Source organism: Apis laboriosa, unplaced genomic scaffold (genome assembly GCF_014066325.1).
Source record: "Apis laboriosa isolate Shangri-la unplaced genomic scaffold, ASM1406632v1 scaffold112_cov148, whole genome shotgun sequence".
NCBI lineage: Eukaryota > Metazoa > Arthropoda > Insecta > Hymenoptera > Apidae > Apis > Apis laboriosa.
In genome coordinates, this window is record NW_025220865.1 from 6,306,830 (window position 1) to 6,315,507 (window position 8,678).

Here is an 8,678-nt window from a genome sequence, read left to right on the forward strand (position 1 = left end):
ATGTATTATATTTTCGGATATTATATCGTAATAATAATTAAATTTATAATAGAAATATGGAAAAATAATTTAATTATGATAAATATAATAATTTTATTTTTATATAATTTAAAAATAAGTTAAATTTATATAGAACTCTACAAAAGAAATTTTAAATGACTTAAGTAGATATAATGTACCTGCTATATTGACTTATAATCTTTATATAAATGAATTATATAAGTCTATTGTTAATCAATTTTTTAAATTTTATTAAAATTCAATTCAATATATTTTCAAAAATATATATTTTAAAAAATATTCTTATACTTTATATTACGAAAATTTTATGCTAAATTTTATGCTAATATATTCTATTATATATAATTTTTAAAATATATTTTTTTTATATCAAAATATTTTTTTTTGTTTATTCATTAAATATTTTAAATATTGTAATTTTATTCTTATGTATATATGTCAAAAATTTTAATATTTTTGTTATTTATTATTTTATATAAAAAATTTGTTAATTCATTTTTTATTTAGAAAATACTAATTACTTTAAGGTCTAATATTTTTTCACATATTATTATATTAATAATAATGTTTTTTTTTTCATGATATTATGTTATTTTATTATATTATAGTTGGAAAAATGAATTTATTGGTCTAATATATGATGATTTATTTCAAGTAATTCTTGCAAACATATTATGGATATTAATATATCTTTTGCAATAAATTTTTAGATGAATATGATTAAAAAAGTTTCCAGGCTAAAGAAATATTTTCTCTATTTTTTTAAATAGGAGAAAGACTTAATAAATAAATTATTAAAGAGTTTATCATATTTTTTAAATAATAATATAAACATATTTATATATAAAAATTATATTGTCTTTTAACAATTTATTTGTAATTAATTTTACTATTTCTTAATAATATCTTTGTGAATGATTCTTTTTATTTAATATTAGAAAATTTTGTTTTTTATATTTTTATTATTCTATATATGTTCTATATATATTATTTTATGCTTCATTATTCATTTTTAAAAGTTTTTTGCAAAATAGTTTAAATGTATTTTAAATTAATATTTGCTTAATCTAATTATATTTTCAATACCAGTATTATAATTTTAAATTTACGAAGTTATATATTTTGTATTTTTACGAAGATGAAAAAAAATAGACAATAAATAAAGATGAATTTAATAAAGATTTTTGTAATAAAATAAAAAAAAAGATTTTTCTAATAAAAAAGAATTCAAAAAATGTTTATATCAATCCTGTTTAAGATTAGGATGAGATCCTATCCAATGAGAGGGATGTTATGCGTGTAGTCTCTTAACTGACGTATTATGATATTATGATAGAGTGGAAACAACTATCGAAATTTGATTGCGCCATCTATCAACTATTTTGTAATGCTATATAAATCATACCATCGAATAGATGGCGTTATTAAAATATATTATGAACTCTCTGAGCATTGTAGAATTGAGAGTTCCATTCTAAGCTGAAACTAAGTACTTAATAGAAAGTAAACTAAAGGTTCAATTTGAATTACCAGATATTGAAAGGCTTATCTACTTTTTCTATATTTTCTATTCCATAATGACATCTTTATTTTTTTTGCATCTTTCACTTCATAATATTAATATTATTATATGATGTTAATATAGTGTTATTATAATATAAAAAAATAAATATACGATATCATTCGTCAATATCATATTTACCTTTAAGATTTCTCTTATTTAGTCAAAGCAATAATATATATATATTTTTTATGTCAAATTTAATATTTTTTTCAGTGATACTTAGATTAAAAGCATAAATTATTACATAAATTATATAAATTAGGAATCAGCATTAATTTATTTGAGCGTATAAATTTATAAAATAAATCATCTTCAAAATATCATAAATGAAACATATAAACAAAAAGAATATATAATGGAAAAGGATAGAGCTAAAATGAGAATTGATTATCAGTGCTATCTCTTGACTGTAAAAAATATTTCTTTAAATATAGAAATAAGAAGAGTAACGCCATCTCATAAATACTCTACTATAATTTATCTATAGAAAAATATTTTTGATGGCAAAAGATGGCACTAAAGATCAATTCTTATCTTATCTTTATTCTTTATTTATTCTCCTCTTTTATATTTATGTTTAATTTAGATATTTTGAAGATGGCGCTGATTCTATAATTTTATATATCTTCTTATTTCCTATTGGTTTTCCTTGTTTAAATTTATTATTTTATAAATCGATATCGATGATGTTGAAAATAACATCAAAGCTTTAAAATTTTTAAATGTAATAAATGATAATAAAAAAATCATCGAATAAGAATATATTATTGTATTTTATTTGTGATTTAATTTTAATGCATTATAATTTATATAATAAATAAAATTTAAAAATTTTTGAATCTAATTAGATTCTTCGATATCGAAAAATATAATAGATACGCTACTGTTAGAGAAAGCGCTAGTCATGACAGTGACACAAGTACATAGGATATACATATATACATGCGAAGATGAAAAGATTCTAAGCGTGATACGATTACGTGTTTTATGCATCGGTGTGCATTCATCGTGCGGTGAAAACACATTTTTCTCCCATATCTAGTTTACAAAATAGTCTGTAGTAGATTAATATAACATTCTTATTTTTCATTTTAAAACTTTCAAACCTATTCAATATTAAATTTCTTATATTTGAACGAAAACTTCAAATGCAATTCTAGAAATCAAAAAATTACTCAAAAGATTATATTAATAAGTATTTGAATATTCATATATTTCTTTTTAAAAATTTTTAAAAATATTTTTTTTAATTAAATAATTTTTCATTTTTTTAAATTTTTGTATAATGCAATATTAAATCTATATATATATATACACACATATATAATTATAATATAATTACAACGTGATAAAAAGACAATAGTTAACTATAATTTGAAACGAAAAAAAAAAAAAGATTAGTCGTTTTCTTTATAATGAGATTCTTTGTTTATATCAAATAATTGCAATTTCAAGAAAAAGACATGATTTCTATGTAATATAGTAGTATTTTCATATTTTCATACGACAATTTAACCGGAGAAAGTTTCATTCACATATTCGAATCAGTTGGAATCGGGTCACACAGAAAGAATACACTACATTCACGCTCCGTTCTCGATTACACATGTAGTATTATGAAAATTATATTTATGGCGATTATTCTTTTTTTTTTTTTTTGCAAAATTACAAATTAATGCGAGTTAATTATTATTATTTTTAGAAATTGAACGTTAATTATATGCTGATAAAATTAAAAAATTTAAAGAAAAGTGCAGTTGATCGATTCGCCTTCTGAGACATTAAAATGTATTTTGAAATTTATCTTTATATTTTGAATCAAGAATCGTATAATACGTATATTCAACAGTCGTAAAATTATCCGCGGGTGTATCTGCGTTTCCCACTTTCTCCACGAATCATCCGTGGACACGTTGTTACGATCATTTATAATTCTTGCTCATCTTTTCATTTCTAAATGGTTTAACCAGTTCTGAAGTAGCATAAGCGTGGATAGCGTGTCGGGAAATGGAGTGAAAGCATAATAGTTTTTTTTTTATAAAAACATGGTTTTTACAAATTATTATTTTTTTTTTTTTGAAGAAGAGACATTTCAATGATATACTTTATATTACCACAATGATCAATTTGTTATAAATAAATTTTAATGCAAATTATTAGCAATTAGGAATATCTATTTATCTATTCCATCGAATGCTTGAATTATGATCAGATTAATATATGAAATAATTAATATTAGATTAATATATTAGAATAGAATAATATATGTTATTTGATTGAATATTTAAAAAATTTTTCAATCTTTCTGTATATATAAACAGTCATTTTAATTTAAACGATAAAATAATATAATAAATTCATTAAAATCATATATTTGTATGTATTTTATAAAATGTTATATAAATTATCCATGATCATCTCAAGCGAAAAAAAGAAGAAAGTGTAAAGATTATCACATACGTTTTGACATTTTTGAATAATTATTTTCAACATCAACGATAGAATGAATGCAACTAGTAAAAAATACGAGAATACGAAAATATGAAAATATCGATGAAAAATTTGCATTTCTGTGGTCCATAGATTAAAAACACTGATGTAATTTGATATAAATTATTTTTTTTTAAAATAAAAAAGATTAGACGTTTTTATTTATTTTCATCAATAAATCAATAAGAGAAATTGTTCGATTACGATACGGAAGTATTGAGATTCCATTTGTTACCATATTTCCTATTATGCAATTGTCAATAAAAAGATGCTTAGCGACACTTTCGAATTCTTGTTGGTAACAGCTATATTTCTAAGTATTTCTTATTCCTTTTTCTTTTATCCATGTCATATTGCCGATATAGATTTTTAACATCGAAATAATTTGTTTTGACTTTCCTTGAAAATTTTCTTCGTTTATATATATATGGAAAACGAGAGAGACCATTTTATCTGTTAACATAACAAAAATTAATTAACATAACAAACATTTATGCATTATTAATGTCAAATGGTAAAACGATAAAAGACAGAAAATATTAAAATGCGCGCATGTTGTTGGTATAATACAAGGTCTGAGAATAAAGTTAGCGAACTCTATGGTAAAATTATTACGTACTTCATTCCAGAGTATCATTGTGGTCACGTTCAAAGTAATCTCCTTGAGAAGCTGTTCACAAAACGTTCTTCTTTCGAGTTTTTTTTCTTTATCTTTGGAAACCAGAAGATCTTGAAAATCATCAAAGATTAAGGTAAGGAAGAAATTCCAATAAAATTATTTTTTATATTTTATATTCAGAACTTTCAAAAACTAGACATTTCTAAAAAAAAAAAAAGAAGAACGATTTAATCTTTTATGCAAATCAATTTATTACGAAATAATTGTTTAAACGTATCACATTTTGTCTTTTTATAGTATGAAGAATAGAAGTATTGGCATCACATAGAGCCAAGAAAATTTTCCATCTGGCAATCGATATTTACTATTAGATATTTCCAAGAAAATATGAAACGTATATAAAAACATCGATCATGTTATTTTCAGAAAAAAATTCAGACAAAAGGAAGAAATAACGGAAAAAAAAAAAATGAAAAATGCAACATCTGATAATTGAACAATCGAACTTCTTGAGAGAAATCACTAAGAATTACGATGATTTGTTTTTATGTAACGTGTTAATGTGTTATATAACTTAGGTGATTGATTCTAAAATCTTCGATATTTTTACCAACTTTTATGCTTGTTTTGGTTTCATTAAGCATTATTTCTCAAAGATGTTTTACAAATATATTAACATTTTGAATATACGAATTAACTATATTGAATTATAATATATTGATAAAATATTCGAATTACTCTACTGCTCTAATTGTTAATTATTTAAAATAAATCCAAATACGTATATTATTTATTTATTTAATATACAATAATGATAATATTTAATTTTATATATTTTATGCACAATGCATTATAAACAAATATATTGAATCACGTAGCAAATAAGTTGAGAAACGCTGGTTTATATTTATACGAAAGATATATCGTTGTGTAAAATACTCAGCAATATATTCATTTAGTGAAATAAGGTAAACGCATTATTAAAAAATGAAAAGAAGAAATATAAAGGATACATGATGCGTGCCATTCATCGTTCACAATGTATGGATGATCTGCATAAGTATCAATTATGTGAAAACGATGTTAAACAGAAGATGTAAATTTTCGTGCATTGATTAACGATGTTCAAAATCGAGAAAAAAAATTTCTCTTTATTTTGGATGCTGAAAGTAATTGCATAATAAATGTATTCATGAATGCTGTCTGAAATTAATAATTAATAATAATTATTTACGTATATTATGGTGAAAAAAAACAAAATTGTTAAAATGATACAAATATTAAAATTAAATTATGATAAAGATGAAAATAGATAAAAGACATAACTTTATTATGTTATTTTTCATGTTCATTAACTATGTTTATCTTTTATACGTATGCACATAATTTTGACGTTAGATGATAATTTAATTTCATATCACATACCATTCGTTTTTATCTTTAACTTGACGCACAGTCTATAATATAACAACGTGTTAAACAGATATCACCACAGGTTTGCATTTCGAATTTATGTTATGTGCGGGTATTCTATAAATATATTCTACACACAACACAAACATTTTTTTACACCTTAGTATTTTAATAATATAAAATAGATAAATAATTAATATTGAATTCATAATATAAATTTTTCCTGTTCGAAATAAGAAAAAGCATTATTCTAATCTCTGTAGAATTATAATAATGTAATTATTTTAAAATAAATAAGTGTTATAAATTATTAAAAATGACATTACATTTAATTTTAATAATTTTATACAATTAAATCTCAAGATAATCGAATTTTAAGGAAAGAAATAAAATATTTGACTTATATAGGTTATGTTTATTATAGACGATATAAGAGAAGTGAAATATATTTCTTTGTTAAATCACAATAGAGATAGGAACAGAATTAACAATGTGAAATTTCGAAAGTACTTATTACTTGCCTTTTAAATGGATGTCGATAAACAAAAGACTTTCAATGCTTCTTTCAATCATTTTATTCGATGGCCCTTCATTGCGTTCATTATCACGCATACGTATCCACCATTAACGAACATTACAATATGAACTTCCTCGAATCTTCTGGTCAGTTATTTCCTGCATACAGGTAATGACACGATGTGCTTTCGTTCATTGTACCAATTTTAACTTGAAAAAGAAAGGTTTCTTTCATTTTTTTTCACTTTTAAAGAAAGATAATAGTAATTTAATATAATTAGAAGAATTAATCGTTTTTCAAAAGTAATTAATTAGTAGTAATAATGAAAAAGTATTTGTTTGATATAAAAGTTAAGCTTTTGAATGTTGTTTATTAATTAAGTTGTTTTTCCATTTTTGGAAATTATTAAACAATTATAAAATCAATTCAATAATAATTATAAAATTAATAAAAATAATAATTTTTAATTAATTTATGATCACAAAAAATTTTGTTCATTAGATATAACTTTTAAGTTTATTACTAATTTATTATGAAAAGATAATCTATTTACTTTTAAAAATTGTGAACTACAAAATAGAATTTCACTTTTATATTTCGTTTTATCCTAATATATTCATTCCTATTTGTCACAATGTATTTGTCACAATTCGTAACGCCGTTATTTACACCGCTATCACACGACCGCGATTTACATTGCGCCAAGGAGAAAATATTTAATCGCCTTTCCCGAAAATCGCCTTTCCAATTACGCCGCTCCTGCTGAAACGAGCTACTTCGCATGCATCTCGCATGCGCATGCGCCAAATAACCATGTGTCCTTTTAAAAGCCAGTGAGAGTTCCACATTCAAAAACAGTCTTGTTATTCGTTCCAGGATTCGTCCGTATATACATCCGTCACGTTGATGCAATTTTACCGATGCAGGGGAGGAGAAACGGAATACAAGCAGGAGGTAGAGGTAAAGAAGGAGTAGCAGGTGGAAGAAGTGGAGGGGACGAGAAAAACATTGCAAAACTTCGAGTTCGAACGTTGATCCCCACATGGAGATATACGCATACTGATTCGAGTGCGTAAATGACGGATGTATTTGAACGTATTCACATATATATATATATATATATATATATATATATATGTATGCATATGTGTGTATGGTTGCACGGATAGGGAAGAGTCGTACAGACGAACTAAAGCTAGTTTTCACTTCTCCCACCAGATATTAATACTTTATATGAAATAATAAACAAATAAGTAAATAAATAATAAGTGTATGACATACTTCGAGATGTATGATCCTTCTCTTATCAAAGTCAAGATATGCAATTGTTGTTTATAATTTAAATATTATAAATTAAGATTTTTGCAATATCAATATTTATTTTAAAATTGAAGGTTTTAATTATTTTTTCGTTGTAATTTTTGATATTAAGAATAAAAATATAAAATTTGGCTTATATCCTTATTCGAAGAGAGAATTTGCATATTTGTGCCTGTGGCATGAATTGTCAATTAATATTCAATAAATTTTTTACCTGTAGATTTTTAATTGTAGATTAAATAACTAATAATAATAAATAAAATTAAATCAAATTTAAAAATTTATTTATCGAATAATTAATCAGTACAAAACGACAATTTTTCGTTTTCAATATTTTTATCAATTGTAATTTACGATATAATAAACAAACTTATCGTCAGAGCAATCGGTACAGTTTTTTTACATAGATATACATTGTTTATGAACGAAAATAATATTAAAGAACTTATTTGTGAATCAATGTAAATTTTGTCAACTTTAGCCATCATTTTAAAGAATACTCTATAATACAATCACTGTTTTTCTTATTTATATTTTCTATATTTCCTTTAAAGGAAATGATTAACCTGTTTTAACAAAATATCATATCTCACCGTTATTTAGCACCAAACCAAATCGCAAAATGCTAACAACTATCTAAAAATACGAAAAAACTCGTTTCACATTTTTCTCCGGCTACCGCCTTCCTTCATAGATGAGCGGTATACATATAAACATTTCGGTCTCGCCCACGG

At 23.1% G+C, this 8,678-nt stretch overlaps 1 long non-coding RNA gene across 2 annotated transcripts; it reads right to left on the reverse strand.

Annotated features, from left to right (window-relative positions):
- Window positions 1-4,032: 4,032 nt before the first annotated feature.
- LOC122715534 lies at window positions 4,033-6,326 on the reverse strand. 2 transcript variants are annotated; one of them, XR_006346854.1, is made up of 4 exons: window positions 6,120-6,326; window positions 5,708-5,857; window positions 4,695-4,804; window positions 4,033-4,528 (listed from the first exon to the last, which is right to left on the reverse strand). It is a non-coding gene; the product is annotated as an uncharacterized LOC122715534 (long non-coding RNA). The 2 variants fall into 2 exon arrangements; XR_006346853.1 differs by lacking the exon at window positions 5,708-5,857 and having other exon boundaries at window positions 4,035-4,528; window positions 4,695-4,896.
- Window positions 6,327-8,678: the final 2,352 nt, after the last annotated feature.